The sequence below is a fragment of the Vespa velutina genome, chromosome 1, assembly GCF_912470025.1.
Source record: "Vespa velutina chromosome 1, iVesVel2.1, whole genome shotgun sequence".
Lineage (NCBI taxonomy): Eukaryota > Metazoa > Arthropoda > Insecta > Hymenoptera > Vespidae > Vespa > Vespa velutina.
The window spans coordinates 17,108,896-17,126,395 of record NC_062188.1 but is presented as its reverse complement, the minus strand read 5'-3'; the positions used below and the strand labels follow the sequence as shown (position 1 = coordinate 17,126,395).

The following is a 17,500-nucleotide window of genomic DNA, read 5'->3' as shown; positions in this document are numbered from 1 at the left end:
TCCTTCGCCGGCTTTTCCTGGCGCAAACTTTGTCCGCTTTCCATCGATCCTCCACCACTACTATTACTTCTACTACTACTACTACTACTACTATTATTACTATTGCTATTACTATTACTATTACTGGCACCATTTCTATTGCTATTCCTCTAGAAACCATCCTCAAACTATCCATCTCTTCTTCTTCATTCTCTTTTATCGAAACTATCTAACACACAGAGAATGGACACGCGATGTCCATCCTCATTCACCTTCCTCGTTTCTCTCGAAATTGTGGTTATGAGACACTCCGTACGTACAAACATAAGTACTTCTCGCAAACTACACGAACTAACGTCGTTGTTACTGCTTTTGTTTCTATCTCTATCTCTCTTTCTCTCTCCCTCTCTCTCTCTCTCTCTCTCTCTCTCTCTCTCTCTCTTTCTTTCTCTGTTTTCTAAGTTAGAAGAGAAAGCTGTCGAAAGTGCCGAGGTAAGCCGATTTCATGATGGACCAGAATTCTCTTCTCGTTGTTCGTTCCTGTCCTACAGAGACGGGCGAGATCTACTTCACGTAACGAAGTACGAATCCTGAAGTCCTGAATTTATAAAAAGAAATAGAGAGAGAGAGAGAGAGAGAGAGAGAGAGAGAGAGAGACAGAGAGAAAGAGAAAAATTGAAGTCCTCCGATTTTCGATCTCTCATTCTCTCTTTCTCTCGGAATAAAAATCATCGGGACGAGAGTGTTTTCGCATCGAGAAACGAACGGAATAAATTTCACGGGACGGCTCAACGTTATCCATCTCTCTTTCTCTCTTTTTTTCTCGTTGTACGGGATTCGAGGGAATTTTATAGGTGGGCGTAAAAAATCATTGAAATTCTAGTCTCTCTCTTTTTACGAGACGGCGCAGCGCGTCGAGACCGTGACGGTCTCTCGTTGCGATCGCTCGGTCAAGCTTCCTGCTCGCTGCCTGCTCCGTGCTTGCGTGTTTCCCTCCCACCATCTCTTTCTCTTTCTCACTGCAGTTATGCATGTATGTGTATACGTGCACGCGCGCGCGCTGCTTTTTTCCCAGAGCCATCGACCGCGTTGCCACTGTTTTATAAAGCGAAACCCCAGGACTTTGACCCAACCCTTTACTCGCGTCCGGAGGGAACAAGGTGAGCTTGAAACGATGCAGCCAACGAGTGAGGGTAGTCCGAGAGAGAGAGAGAGAGAGAGAGAGAGAGAAAGAAAGAAGAGCGCTAAAGGGGAACGCTAGTGGGCGGTCTGTATCGAAGTAAGCCGATTTTATAGCATTTTCTCGTGGGGAATACCTACTTCGCTTTCGAACCGCATCACGAGCCGCTGACTCCGTAAGAAAAGTGACTGCCTCTTGTCCAATAGCCGTGAAGAAGAATAAGAAGAATAAGAAGAAGAAGAAGAAAAAGAAGACCAAACGTAAGCTTATAACCATGCTGGATGTCCACTAGTTGTTATCTCTTTTCATCCTTTACTGTTTCTCCTTTCTCCATTCTCTTTCTATGTTTCTTTTTCTCTATTTTCTTTTTTCTCCTTTTCGATCTCGACATCACGAACTGTCCGGAATTTATGTAAGACGACGAGAGCGATTTCGAATTTTACTGCTTCGATGCGATCCACTTTTCTTTTCTTTCTCTATCGCACGCTTATACCACTCGATTTCTGCCCCGGTGGATCCGATAATTGAATTTCGCGGGCGCGGGAAGAGTCGCGGAGAAGTTTTACTTCTATCCTCGTAGCTGCGGTTAGACTCTCCCCTTTTTACGAGACTTTTTAACCCTCCTGACGCAACGTGCGTACTTATTCGAGAGAATAGAGAGAGAGAGAGAGAGAGAGAGAGTGTGTGTGTGAGAGAGAGAGAGAAAAAAAGAGACCTTTTATTTTCTTCCGAGTTTGTCGGTTACTTACCGACTATATGTGGAGTACGACTTTCTTCGTTCACCAATAGACTTTGAACGTTTTGTTTGAAATTTTAGAAGATTACTATACTTTGGAGAAACTAGTAAACCTTGATATTGTTCGTTCTACGTGAATGTTCGCCTATCCAGTTTATCGACCCATTCAATGTAGCTAATCTAATTTCATTGTAATTTTGATCCACAATGTATGTATATGTGTATGTATATTCTCGTGTTGGTATCATCGCGATTGTTGGGAATGGAATACGATCGAAGGAAAACGGTTGGACAGGGGAAAAAAAAAGAAAAGTTCGTGCGATGTCAAATCCTACCAAACGTCGAATTGAATCCGGTTGCATCAATTAAAAAACAGTAAAAAGAGTGGAGCAAGTGGGGTGATAAGGGGTAGGGAAGGGGAATAGAGAGTCGGATATTCGAGGACGATAGGATTGATCGAGGACGGAGAGGAGATGGTCGAAAATTCGTTATAATTTCACGCTGGACCGATCGATACCAATCGTGAATCCCATCACGGAATATCAGATTACCGTTTCGTCGTTCGCAAAATAACGAGAGAGAAAGAGAGAAAAAGAGAGAGCGAGAAAGAGCGAGAGAGAGAGCGACAGAGAGAGAGAGAGAGAGAGAAGGGAGTGGCGGGAGGCAGGGCGAGGATTTGGTCGCGAAAGGAAGAGAAAAAAAGAAGAAATAATAGATGGAATAATGCTAATCGCATTGATATTCGGCTCGATTGAATTCCCACTGTCACGTCGGAAGGAACGCGTTCGCGCGTGAGATAATAAGAGAGAAAAAAATCGGGAAAGATGGTGGAAGAGAAAAGATGGGGAAAATAAATCTGGGAGCGACGATGATCCGTCCACGACGGACGGAGCAGAGTCAGCAGGATGAAGTCGACCGCGTAACTATTGCTCGTCTGTGAAGCGAAGTGGCGACAGAGAGAAAGAGAGAAAGAGAAAGAGAGAGAGAGAGAAAGAGACAGACAAATAGACAGACGAAATGAGAAAAGAAGATAGAGATAGAGATAGAGATATGTAAAGAGAGAGAGAGAGAGAGAGAGAGAGAGAGAGAGAGAGAGAGAGAGAGAGAGAGAGACAAAGTTGTCTATCGCGAAAATTAGAATTTTCAGAGAAGAGTGTCGTGTGAGAGAAGATAATGCAGAAAATGTGAAATCTGACGTTGGAGTGAATTAATGATACCGAGAGAATGAGAGAAAAAGAGAAAAGGGTAACGCCGAAGGCCAAAGAATACTATTAAAAATCGTGTCGAATCTAGTGTCTAGTCACAGTCGACGGGTAAGCATTTTTATACTCCTCTTATTCTTCACTCCCCCAATATCCCACTAACTTTCCTACGAATTTTCACTGTAACGATTGGACTAAGGAAGCATTTGCCGTCCGGGGAGAAATCTCATCTAAGTTTCTGAGATAATCGCGAGCTTCTAAATTGGAAGTCTCATAATAACAGCTGCTTGATCGCGGTAACTCGCATGGACGCTTTACGACAAACGCTTTAATCCGATCAACTTGCCTCTAATGAAATGCAAATGCCCGTATGATGTTGATTTTACACCGATCGAAAAAAGGAAAGGAAATTTATTTGAAATAATAAAATCTGTCGTCTCTTAATGAAAATTTCGAAATTTCTTAACGATTAGATTATCCTATATTTTGCTTGTGCATGTATATAATATTTCTTTTTTTCTTTACCTGTAATTACTATGATGGAATAAAAATTAATAATTCCCCCTAATGTTTTAGACACTTTTTCTCAGTTAATTAATTTTTAAAAAGTTTAAAACATAAAAGCTATATTAGAGTTTTCTCACTGTAAAAAAAGTATATTACAGAGGGTTTTCAGAGTGTTGTAGGGAGAGAGAGAGAGAGAGAGAGAGAGAGAGAGAGAGAGAGAGAGAGAGAGAGAAAGAAAGAGAGAGAGGAAGAAAGAAAGAGAGAAAGAGAGTAACAGAGAGAAACAGAGAGAGAGAGAGAGAGAAAGAGAGAGAGAGAAATTTCGTTTAACGGGTATGGATCATCGCGAACGCATATTTGCAACTTCCCGAAAGAGCTGCAAACAATCGAGCGTCCCGTCGTCGGTGAGAACAACCGCGAATAGTACCACTCGTCTCGTCAGCGGAGAATTGAGCGAGGCATGTATGTCGCTCGAATCTCGACCAAATTTTTGGGCGACCCTCGAGTACGCTCGACATCGCGTACTCGGATCAACGTTTGCAGAGCGCGATGATCTACGTTCGCGAATACCGAGAATGAATCTGTATAAACCACAAAATTTAAATGGAGATCATTTCTTTCATTTTTTTTCACGTATCGTATCCGTTTGTTCTTGTTTTTTAAATTCATTCAATTATTTCATTTAAATATATATATATATATATATATATATATATATATATATATAATTTCTATAATAATAAAAACAAACATATTTTTACAAAATGGTTGAAACCTTTTAGCCATTGAAAATTTCTCGATGCGGAAAAAAGCTTTCGCTGAAGTTGAATCGAGCTTGAAACGCAAAAAGAGAGAAAGAGAGAGAGAGAGAGAGAGAGAGAGAGAGAGAGAGAGAGAGAGTACCTATCCACCCACTCGTCGACTCGAGAGAAATGGATTTCGCGATTACTGTGGATATACGAAGCACCGATCGTAAATTTGTGGAAGTAAGAACACTTCGCGTTAAACGAAACGCATCGCGGAATAAGATCGAATAGCCGATCGATTTGATGTTCTCTCGCGGCCTTCGAGAATCTTCTTAAATCATCGTAACTGTCGTATAAATCTACCGTTTCTCTCGTTATTTCGATAAAACACGATTTCATGGTATAGTCGATTTAAATATTTAAGTAAGCCTCAGTCATCTTTCATCGATAAATTGATAATAATCGTACCTTAAGAAAAATAAAGTTCCATTCATTTATACTCGAGAATATTGATAAATAAATAACTTGGCGTTGTTTTTTTTTTTCTGCTTTTTTTTTCTTTTCTTTTTTAAATCACATTAAAGAAATCTTGAATATTGCTTTAAATCTTCGACTTACTGATCAAATTCGCGATAAAACGTGCCGTTGAAAAGGATTCTTGACTTTTCGTCATCATCTCGATGATCTTACCTGGAACAAAAAGGAAAAAAAAAAAAAAAATTAGAATAACTCAAATGAAATATTATTTTCAATAGGATACAGATCATTCGCTTTAGGATTATGTCAATTTCAAAAGGATTTATTTCTTTATCTTCTCGATTGATGTTCTCTTGAAGAAATAGAGAGGAGGAGAAAGGAGGAATGAAAAAAAGAAAAGGAGAAAGAGAAAAGGAGTGGAGGGGGCGGCGGCGGGTTAGGTGGAAGGGGGTGGGGGTGGGAGGAGGAGCTTAGAAAGAAAAGGAAAGAAAAGAAAGTACGTAACGTGGTACGTGAGAAAAGGAGATCTCGAGTACAATTAGGCTGGCACCCTAGGGCGCAGTTCCTCTCATACTCGCCGTTCCTGTACCGAATTCTAAAGCCCTCTTCCTCCTGGATCGAACAGTTTTCTCGTATAACTAGGGAGAAAAAGCAGTCGCGTTTACCCTCGGGCACGAGAGAAACTAGCACCACCATCGAAATCGTCCTGTGCTGAAGGGTGAAGAGAAGAGAGGAAGAGAGGGAGGGGGTGGTCGGGAATAGAAGAAGAAGAAGAAGAAGAAGAAGAAGAAAGAAGAAAGAAGAGAAGAAAGAGGAAAAGAAGAAGAAGAAGAAGAAAGAGGAGGAGGAGGAGGAGGAGGAAAGTCAAAGAGGGGAAAACTAGGATCGCGGTTCTGCCACCGGCAGACTGCCATAATTGCAGCGAATTAAATTCGTTTCTCTTTTTTCTCTTTCTCTCTCTTTCTCTCTCTCTCTCTCTCTCTTTTTCTTTCTTTCTTTCTTTTTTCGCGACACCCAACGGAAATCACTTCGCTTCTACGCTACTGCGTCATTATTTTCCATGATTGCACATCGCCTTTCAGACTTCACGTACTCCGTTTACCTGTTCTCCTTGGCTTCGTTAACGAACTTCATTAGGTTCATCGAGTTTTTGTTAACGATCTGGAGGAGACAACGGTTTTCGTTATACCAAAAAAAAAAAAAAAAGAAGAAAAAAAAAGAAATGTTCCGAATGAGTCTAACTTTTACTTTTTTTTCTTTTGTTTTTTCTAAACGTTGATTTGAATATGTTTTAAGATACTAAAGAGTTGTGATTTAATTCTGATCGATATAATATATATACATATATATCCACTTATATCCTTTGAAATCTTGATTAAATTAAGAAATTAAGTTGAGTCCATTCATTTTGATTTTGGCGTTAGAAAAATTCTTTTTTCGATCTTAATAAAAATCGATATTTAATTGATCTCATTATTATTAATTTTTTATCTGCAATCTGATCAGATTTAATCAAAGTTTAGATTGACGTCCGATATATGACAATCTCTTGAATGACAATTAAAAATTATTAATCTAATTCTTCAAATGATTCGTATTTAATGATTAATAAGAAATTTTATACTTTCGCGCGGACACGAATTTTCAAAAGGGTTGAAGGATCGAAGGGTCGGTTTATCGAGGGTAAAGTTTTGATAACTACGATTTCAATGGTTTGAGCGCGGTCTTTTCAATTAGCGGAACCGTATAGATTTTCTACGGGAAATGAAAAAACAATAGCCGTCAGGGATTTTCATTACATACACAGACATATATATATATATATATATATATATATATATATATATATATATATATATATACGCACCTGTACACCACAGACATTGGGTATACACGTACTCACACACGTACATACGTGAGATAGAAACCGTCCGATTTCATGAAACCGGTTGTACTTTTTTGTTGGAATGTCAGCTGGATAGCCATCGTGTGGGATTCTAAAAGGGTTCCATGCCTAACAAGGACTAATCTCGTTAAGGATCACGAAATCGGCTTGTGTGTTTTACAAGTTAGGAATTAGACTGATTAGCGAAGAGTCGAAGCTCGTACAGTCGAGAATTGCTCGAATTCGCTTTCTATCGTTACTACGTTATTTTTTACGACTTCCCCTTTCCGATTTTCTTTCTCCAGTCTCTCTCTCTCTCTCTCTCTCTCTCTCTCTCTCTTTCTTTTTCTTTTTCTATTTCATGATAATAAAAGAATAAAAAAGTAAAATGTTCCCATTTTTTTTTCTCACTACGTCTCTTTTTGCGAGGATTAACGAATATATAAATGGTGACGCGTATATGGTCGACAATAAAAATACGCTTCGGGGATAGCAAAGAGATCGAGAGAGATAGAGAGAGAGAGAGAGAGAGAGAGAGAGAGAGAGAGAGAGAGAGTATATCCGTGCGACGGGTGATAAATTATACATTATCGTAAGTGCACCTAAACGTATAATGCGCATAAGTAGCGAATAATTTATGTTCGTTGCATCCAACGGCTGAGGCGAATAATTTATCGCCCATCACGCACCTGCTTCTCGCGCCCCACGCAATAATTTCACGCGGCTGATTCTCTTAATGATCGTGATCCTTGCAAATTCGTGTGATGACAAAAGATACATATATGCTGATTTGCATTTTTTATGTACTAATATACGATATATTATATTTCGTATAAATGCAATATACATTAAAATCTGTAGAGATGTGTTTTCTAGAAATAATATTAAATCGCTGTATTAAAAATTATCATACACATACAAGCGCGCACATACGCTCACGCGTATAGAAATATACGATAATACATTTTTCAATATCATTTGAAAGATAAAAATCGAGAAGCAAGAAAAAAAAAAGAAAAGAAGAAAAAATAAAATGTTTCAAAAGACTAAACCGAGATATTTAAGATATTTAAGATTCCGATAAACGTTTTCTTCAGCACCTATTCTCGACTTCATCCCCTCTGGCTCGAAGAGTTAACCGTTGGAGGAGCATCCAGGAAAAGATATGTAGCACGTTACACTCGACGCGATCCATCAGATACAAGCTCGAAAGTTCCTCGATAGCGCGTCGTAGAAAGATTCCAAGCTTGAGAAATGTTCGCGGAACGGTGAGTTAGAAAGAGGGGAAGGAAAACTCGTCGTGGAAGTTGAAGACTTGGGGTTGGAGAGAAGAAAGACAGAAGGATGGAAAGCTTTAAGAAAGTATAGAATGAGAAGAGAGAGAGAGAGAGAGAGAGAGAGAGAGAGAGAGAGCAAGAAAAAGAGAAAGTGAGACAAAGAGAGAAATAGAAAGAGAGTGAGAAGAAGAGAAAGTGAGATAAAGAGAGACAGAGAGAGAGAGAGAGAGAGAGAGAGAGGGAAAGAAAAAGATAAAGAGGGTGAGTGGAAACAAGTGACGCCATGAATCTTACGCGGAAAAGGGAGTCGTGGGTGTTTCTTCTTCCATCTCGTTGATTTCATGCGTTCCCCGCCTGCACCACGTGTTTCGAAACGATTCTACGACAACGACGACGACGACGACGACGACGACGACGACGACGACGACGACGACAACGACAACGACAACGACCACGAAGAGATGGAGAAGAAGGAAGAGGAGGTGGAACGAAGCGAGAAAGGGACAAGTATCGTGTCTGATCCACGAGGACCATTAATTTAACAGCTGCGAGACTTGGGAGGGACAAAGAGAGGAAGAGGGAGATTCACAACACGGATGCACACACTCGAACAACTAATAAGCTCGTTGTTGTTTCACTTCTCGGTAACTTATGTTTTTACTGATAGACATTATAAAAAAAAAATGAGACAAAGAGAGAGAGAGAGAGAGAGAGAGAGAGAGAAAGGGTGGGGGAGAAGAGAAAAAGAGAGAAATTTTTTTTTTAATTTTTTCTTCGATGAATACGATCATCTTAAACATGAAAATCATCTTGGCAGATCGTTCACATAGATAGAACGTGCAAAGATCTTTTTGGTCGAATGGAGAATACTGACGAGAAACAGAAAAAGAATGAGAGAGTGAGAGAGGGAGTGAGAGGGAGAGAGAGAGAGAGAGAGAGAGGGAGTGAGAGAAAGAGAGAGGAAAGGGACGAAGTCACTTCACCAAGCAGGAAATTACACGTCCTTCCGTGCTGCTACAAGTTTCGCGAGGGGTTGCAGCGTCTCAGCGGCTTGACGCGCCACGCCGTGCACAAGCCACGTTTATTCCCTCTTCCCTTCTTTATCTCCCTCTCTTTCTCTCTCTTTCTCTCTCTTTCTCTCTCTCTCTCTCTCTCTCTCTCTCCCTCTATTTCTCTCTCTTACTCTTGTTTTTGCGCCTCCTATCGCTTCGTAGTCCTGTTAATTATTATTCATTTAAGGCAGGAAGTCGAAAGGGCATTCCATGCTCGGGTAGACTATCTCTACTCGACGCGTATCTAACCCTCTCTCCTCAGTACACTCTCTATCGTTTCTATTTGTTTTCTAATTAAATTCAATTCATACGAGGGGTTTTTTTTATTAATTGATAAGTGACGTTAATTTTGATAAGTCAATAATGGCTTTAAAATCGACATTTTCTTTCAATAGAATTGACGATTTAAATACTGAAAAGCTGAGTTCCTTTGAATTTCAATTTTATATATATATATATGTATATATCTGTCTCCTTTTAAAAACATATTATGTCGTTTCAATAGAAATATCGACATTTCTATCAGCAATTTTACTTAACGTCTACGGAAATTGCTCACCAAACGATCATACGTTACATCTTAGTATATTTAAGATCTTTCATCATAAATTAACAGTACGGACGGAGTGATATAAAATGTAAAAGTAAGAAGTTGATATAAAAGGACACGAGGTTGTAAAAGTAGCTTACAAAGTAGACTCGTGCTACGTTTCAAAGTAGACACATCAGGAATGGATATGAATTTGTTTTTTTCTTTTTCATTTCCTTTACGTTTCTTCTTTTCTCTTTTTCGACAAAAATCACAGAAAGACGAATTGCATCGTGAGATTCAATCATCGCAAAAGGGAAATAAAAAATAAACAACACATTCTTTGTGGATTTTTAAGGGAATGAAAAATTATTGATATTATTTATTTTTCAATCAACGTTCTTTAATTATATTTCATCCTTTTTAATCGACGTCAGTTCTATCCTCTACCTCTTCCCACCCCCCTCCCTCTCTCTCTCTCTCTCTTCCTCATTCAAAAAATTTTCGAAATTCCGTCCGTTTCCGCATTATTCCTTCAGGACGAAAATAGAAATGAAATTAAGTCGCGCTTGGTCTCGGGGAATAAAATCAAGTTACCGATGCCGCGCGTCTACTACTGCCGAGACTAATCCACCCGAAAATCCTAGTTTTGTTTCGTAAGTTTAAAATATTCATGGAAATTCCGTGCTCATAATGAATCTGGAGTTTCTCGAAATTCCGCTAATAAACTTAGAAACTCGTGCGCGTTTCGAGAATGCGGAGATTAGATGGAAGTTAACGAATTTATTAAACGGGAAAATTGACGAAAATGATGGAACGCGTGCGGGCAAAACGGAAATATCCTTTCATTTTATGCCCGACAAAATACGTCCCAGATGGGAGAACCTTTTGGATAATAAAAGATGACAATTGAACTTATACATATATCCGGACAATCATATTTTAATCAGACAAGGTAATCATTTCATTGAAATTATTAATAATATTTAAAAACGCTTACAAATATTTGTATTTTGCCGGGCTTTATACTCGAAATGTTTGATATTCTCCATTGACTATAGTCATTAATTATATCGTAACACAGGATATCATTGTATGCGATCGAAAACAATTGAATTCATTAAAGTAGACCGACTAAAATGAAATACTCGGTATATTTGATCATTTCTAAACTTTCAACATAGCCATTGTAATAACTGAAAACGATCATTGTTACAAAGTCTAAAAAAGAGAAAAAATTAACTAGAGAAACGTATATATCTAATATATAGATTTTTATCTTCGTTAAAATTTTTGTTGTAAGAGAAAAAAAGAAAAGAAAAAATAAATAAATAAATAAATAAATAAATAATTAAACAAATAAATAAAAAAAGAATGAGACCGAGATTAAACGAAAATAAAATGTCGATAACACGAGTATGACTATTTTTAACATAACTCACGCATATATATATATATATATATATATATATATATATATATATATAATCGCAAAGATATAATTAAATATCGGAAGTAGAGCTTCACTTTTAAGATCTTGTTTATTGGTTTTAATGATATTATTCTCGTTTTGAAGATTTAGTAAATTTTTCTTTTAGATTTTGTGATATTCGTTCTTAATTTGTAACTTTAAAATATTTTTATGGAATAAGATCTATTTAGAGCTATTCACATTATATAATTTTTACGTGAGAAAATTATATCGAAATATGTTGAATAAATTTTGACAAAATTATTCGATAAATTGTATTTACGAGCATAATAGATGGGAAATGCGATTTTAAAGTTGTTGAATATAATTTGTGAATGTCATATGATAGTAAATCACAATACATAACGTATGTATGAGTTCTCTCGAAATAAGTTGAGATTTATTAAAATTAAATTTCTCTTTCTATACGTGTCTTTCTATATACATGTATGTTGTATGTATATACGTATGTATGTATATATGTACATATGGTCGACAGATACTTATTTGTAATAGTACCTAGAGACTTCGATCTCGTACTTTCTACTCTTCCGAGTCAGTCTATATTTGCCTACTAAATTCTCCAACTGCTATCATGCTCCTTATACATACGTTTACATATATGTACATTCTGTCTATGTATTTATCTATGCCTGTGTATACGTGTTATATAGATATATAACTTCGCTGACTTTAATGGATCTAAGCTTTGGAAATCGTTATCAGATGGAGTCCGTATCTCAAGCTATCGTAGACTTCTGCCTTGGTAATCGAGACCTTCTGGTGACTTTCGATTTATGACTCGATCGAGGAATATCCGGACATTCGAATACGAGTAAACCCAACCTTCGTTTCCTTCCTTCTACTTCACCTCGTAACGATAAATCCGATGTCGTTCGTATGAACGTCCATAGAATCAATGATTTCAAAGTAAACTTTTAATCCATCAAACGAATCTAGAGAAATATTTTCCTTAATATGAGTCGTTTCCCAATGAGCCAGATTCGAATTTCGGAGAACTTTAATTCTTGACATGGATTTATCGTGCAAACATACCCCTACTCGTTCGACGAAACATTTGTCCTATTTACCAATGTCGCGTAAACATGCTTACGTAAATATAGAATATGTCGTAAGTTATAATTATAACTTTGTGGAATTATTCGACCGGTCGACTTACGTGAACAAGTCGATACTACATTCGACGAAAATTCAAACAGTGAAAACTTTACTTCTTTTAAATAATTATTTTTTTTTTTTTGCGATAGTAAAGCGTGTCTATTGCTGCACAGAGATTTCTGAATTTTTTTTTTCTTTTCTCTTTTTTTGCTTTTTTTTTTTTTTTTTCTTAGAAAAAAATAAAGGAAAACGATAAAAGAGAGAAACGATCAGATACTCACTCAAAATGTGTCGTTTGAAAAGTACACATGGATCTCGAGGGAAAATTTTTAACGCACGAAAATCTATGCACCGTGAAAAATGAAAATAGCATATCGATTACGCCTCTCTAAAGCAAATATTTTATATCCATGCCAAATCGAATTTCACTATACCGAAATATGGTTGTGCAATTGGAATTTATTTTTTAGTTAAATTAACGAGCAAACGCGTTATTCTTTTTTCCTCTCTCTCTCTCTCTCTCTCTCTCTCTCTCTCTCTCTCTTTATCTATATATATATATATATATACACACACACACGTATATTCTATATACATACATAAATATATACGTATATTACTTTTTTCTTTTATTTTCATTTTTCCTACATACCAACAACTCTTATCGCGAATACAGAATTTCATTTGTCAAATATACCTCCCACTCTTAGAATGAATCGTAATTATACTTTTCTCTATACATCTCCAGGCACTGCACGATACTTACATTTCGAGAGAAACGAATACTCTCAACACGACTACACAAGCGGAATACCATTTTTACAAATTATTCTTCCACTCTTTCTCGTTTCGCATTGTTCCAGAAGAGGCACATTGTGTCCCAGGACATAATAAATTATTCTTCTCATCCTTCGTTGTTCTACCCCACCATACTGTATCACCATATCATCTCTGTTGAAATTTTATCCTCTCTCTCTCTCTCTCTCTCTTTCTCTCTCTTTATATTTTTCCCTTCTTAGTCTAGTACCAATTAATAGCATTAATTCAAAATATATTAGAATAAGTCGTCCGGAAGACCAAAAGAAAAGGAAGGATTTTCGACAGACTGAGATAAAATTCGACGATACTTACACGTTTACAAGAGAAAAATACTCGAGATAGGCCCAGACCGTCTAGGAAAATACTCTTGAACGAGCTGCGAGAAGTTGGAGAGTACTAGAAGAAGAAGGAGAAGAAGAAGAAGAAGTAGAAGAAGGAGGAAGCGCAAGATTGTGGTCGTCATCGAGCAATAACGACTTTCCATAATGGTTTTCCATAATGGTTACCGCCCACCTATACTTGCCTCCTTACAATTTTACCATAGTTTTCCCACTTACTTCTTCTTTTTCTTTTTTTTTTCTCTGCTTACCAATAGCTAATTGTAACCTCGAAGAGGAAGCTATTTATCTACAAGGCGATTATCCTTGCAAAAGTAAATTATATGGTTACACGGGATGATCTGGATAACGTTTATGATATTTTATGTATATATATATATATATCATAATCGAAAAATATGACAATCGATGGAACGACAATATTTCAATTTTCTTGTCAATGCAATTACATGAAATAATTATATGAAAAATTATAATCGATCATGCTACACGTTTTATGTTCTTTGTTTCCTTTCATTTTCTTTTTCTTTCTTTCTTTTTTATTTTCTTAAAGAACAAATTTACAAAGTAGAAAATTTCTAAGATCTCTTTTAACATCAAACCTTTATCGTTCATCCTCTCCCATTCAACGTCCCCTCGCAAAGCTTATTACCGTCTTATTACGAAGCAAAAAGATATAGTCAAGAGCGATCGCGGACGCGAGTGCTTTGGCCAATCAAAGTTAAGCCACTATTCAACTACTTTGCCGAGTTCCTAATAGCCGGGTTTATCCAGCCACGAAGTGAACCATCAAAGATGAGATTAATTCGATCGAGTGTCCTCGTAAATTGAGGAAAACTGATTTTCTTTTTCAAGGATTCCACCTGTCGTTTACTTTCTATCGAGAAATTTTCCTTCCGAAGAATTTTTTTCTAATTTGACGATCATCGAAATTTTACTATATTTCCCTCAAGATTTTTGTAAATCGAAGGTAAAAGAGAAAGCATGAAGGAGGAAAGTGGAAAAGGGAGGGAGAGAAAGAGAGAAAAAGAGAGAGAGAGAGAGAGAGAGAAAGAGGAAAGGACGGAGAAAGGATCAATCTTGAGAAAAGCCGCGAGCATTTATCCACTTACACTCGACGACCCGTCCGAGCACTTTACAACTTCTTAATTGCGGGTTCTTCCGTTAGTGGATACTAGCTAGAGGCCGATTAAGAACACGACAGTATCGACGAAGTATCGCGATAAATGCTCGTAAAATAATTTACTGCGGCAAACGCTTCGTCAGGTAATTACTCCATAAACTATGAGAAGAGAATGAAGAAGGTCACTAGATCAAGGCAGATATTTACATACATTTGACTTTATATATATATATAATTTAACCTACGAGAAATGTAGCTTCGATGTTCATTCAAGGATTTTGTTTCATTTACTTCGTTCTATCTATTATAGCTTTTTTTTTTTTTATTATAATATAGAAAGATATTTCTTTAGTACGAATAAAATTTTTATTTAATAAAACAACGAATATTCATTCGTTAATAACAATTATAAACTTTTTGAAAACTTTACATACAATATTTTCAAAATTATTTACTGACAGAACGCGAGATTAATAAAATTCATACCTTTTTCTCGTTTATTATAACTTCAATTATTTATATGAAAATAAAAAGGTTGCCTGTATTATTATGAATACAGTGATGGTACTATCAACTTCGTTAAACATTTTGATTGAAACAAAAGTTAATGAACGCGGCTTGAATTCTCTTTTTCTCTTTCAGAGAGAGAGAGAGAGAGAGAGAGAGAGAGAGAGAGAGAGAGAGAGAGAGAGAGAACATAATCATCCGTAACGAACAAGAGGATATATGAAGTTAAGCTATTTCTGAGTAGCGATTAAGGTAGGACAATTTGCATGGATATACGATATTTGAACGTAAAATTTGAAAAGGCTGCCTATCGAAAATAATCCTGAAACTAGATGCACGAGTTGTTCGTTACACGAACATAACATTCGCGTTACGCTCTTTCGACCATCCACTTTACGCCCGATTATATTAATCGCGAGTTGTTCGAGTTTAATCGGGTCCCTTCCGCGAAATTTCGCGGTATATCCCGGAATGAAGTCTTTGTACTCTGTTTATTATTTAAAAATAAAATATTACGTATGCTTTCGTGAAATTTTCAAAATATTAATTATAACGAAATAATAATAATAATAATAAAAAAAAAAAAAAAAAAAAAAAAAAAAAAAGAAAGAAAAAACGAAAACAAAACAAAACAAAACAAGAAAAAAGGGACAAGAAATGAAAAAAAAAAAAAAAAAAAACAAAAGAAAAATTACGAGCAAAGGAAATACAAGTTAGGACGAGAAATAGTAGACAAAAAATTACAAAAAAATTATTCTCCGGAGCGCATAAAATTGTTCTCTCGTGCGAACTACGTCGGCGTAACTTGAATTTCATGATAATGATGCCGAGAGTAGTGGGAAAGAGAAGTGAAGAGAAAGAGAGATAGAGAGAGAGAGAGAGAGAGAGAGAGAGAGAGAGAGAGAGTGAGAGAGAAAGAGGGAGGAAAAATCGCGTAACGTCTGGCACGCACCATTAGCGAAACGAAAAAGAGTTAAAAGCTCGGGCACGTACTCGAAGCGTTAACAAAAGTATAAATCGTTAGAGGCATTTGAAGTTATCCGTCGTCGTGGGTGGTCACTTTAGTTAGTGGCAGCAGTGCCAGCACTTGGCCCACTTGAAATTCAGTCCCAAGTGTAATCGTTACTCCATTGCTCGCCTTTTCTCTTTCTCTCTCTCTCTCTTTCTCTCTCTCTCTTTATTTTTTCTCTCTCTCTCTCTCTCTCTCTCTCTCAGAGAGAAGAAGAAGGACGAGAAAGAGAAGTAAAGAAAGAAAGCATTCGCGTGAACGCTTTCGAGTGCAAGAACATTCGCGGCGTAGAGCATGTCCCAGACGAGTACTCGAGTCTCAAGTGCCTATACCATCTCAGAGGTTATTCTCGAGTTAGAAAAGCACGCTCGAAGTGTGCACGGCATTGCGTGTCTCATTGTGTGCGTGCCCGTCAGCCTTCCTGAATTTACAATCGCCGAGAACGTGATCAAAGAACGAGAGAGAAAAAGAGAGAGAGAGAGAGAGAGTGAGATAGAGAGAGACAACGATGAAAGTAGGTGTATCTCCGGTCCAAATTTTATTTCCTTTCACATTGTTTTTGTATTTCTCGTTGTAAAAATGGCAATAAATAATTATCCACAACGTCGTCGATGAATTTTGAAATTTTTACATACGATGTAAATCTATATAGAAATGTACGTATATCGTTAATTCGAATGCTCGTTTGACTCAAAGAAAAATTAATTATTTATTTCTACGTTCTTTTCCTTTTTTTTTTTTTTTTTTAACTAAAACAAGATAAAAAATAAAGAGGATAAGTATATATATATATATATATATATATATATATATATATATACACATATATCAAAGTTGAGAACCCTCGGCGCTTGTTTCTCACGGATTTTCATTTCATCCATTCTTTTTGTTTCGAGGGTGATCGCCGGCCCGTAAAACTTATGCAAGCACCAAGCTTGTCGTAGTAGTACATGTGAGTGTTTATTCGGGAAGTGCAGTGGAAAAAGTCCATGCATAGTCGGACGAGCTCCTGCGCCAGAAACGTCATGTTCAACGTCAAGTCACCCGGAAAATAGGCATCGAGTAATCGCACCCCCGCCAATATATACGCTTTTATTTTTAGAACCGCGTTCGTATCGAAAAAGAAGAACGGGAAAACTCTCGATTATCGAAATTAAATATTGAGCTTCGTATTTGCATTCGACTCCTCGTCGAACAATTACAATTTGTTTCGTTCAAAAGAATCAGCTGTTCGATGTCTCTACTTTTTCATTTACGCTTTCAATCGATATACTATTACACTTAGTTGATCCTTTGTTATCGAAAGAATTTTTTAATTATATTATATAATACGATGATAAAATAGATAACTATGGAAAATATATAAAATGATATGTTAATCTTAGAAATGGAATTATTTTAATATTTAAATCGAAGTATAGATCTAAAATTGCCATTACTATATCTCATCGAAGATCACAACTGGATGTGTATTCGCATAATCATCGATAACGTGTATCTACGTGGCAAATTGTAGGAGAGATCCTGTAACGCGAGGTCTCTCT

The 17,500-nt window shown here is 36.9% G+C and overlaps 1 protein-coding gene across 6 annotated transcripts in view; it reads right to left on the bottom strand.

The window, feature by feature from the left end:
• Window positions 1-17,500, bottom strand: part of LOC124950285 — a 202,050-nt gene that overhangs the window by 74,773 nt on the left and 109,777 nt on the right. For 4 of the 6 annotated variants that reach the window (XR_007101309.1, XR_007101311.1, XR_007101319.1 and 1 more), the window contains one exon: window positions 4,969-5,040. The exons of the other annotated variants lie outside the window; for them this stretch is intronic. The gene's annotated coding sequence lies outside the window, so the exon portion shown is untranslated. Of the gene's footprint in view, window positions 1-4,968; window positions 5,041-17,500 lie in introns of those variants that run through there. 6 annotated transcript variants of the gene reach the window in all.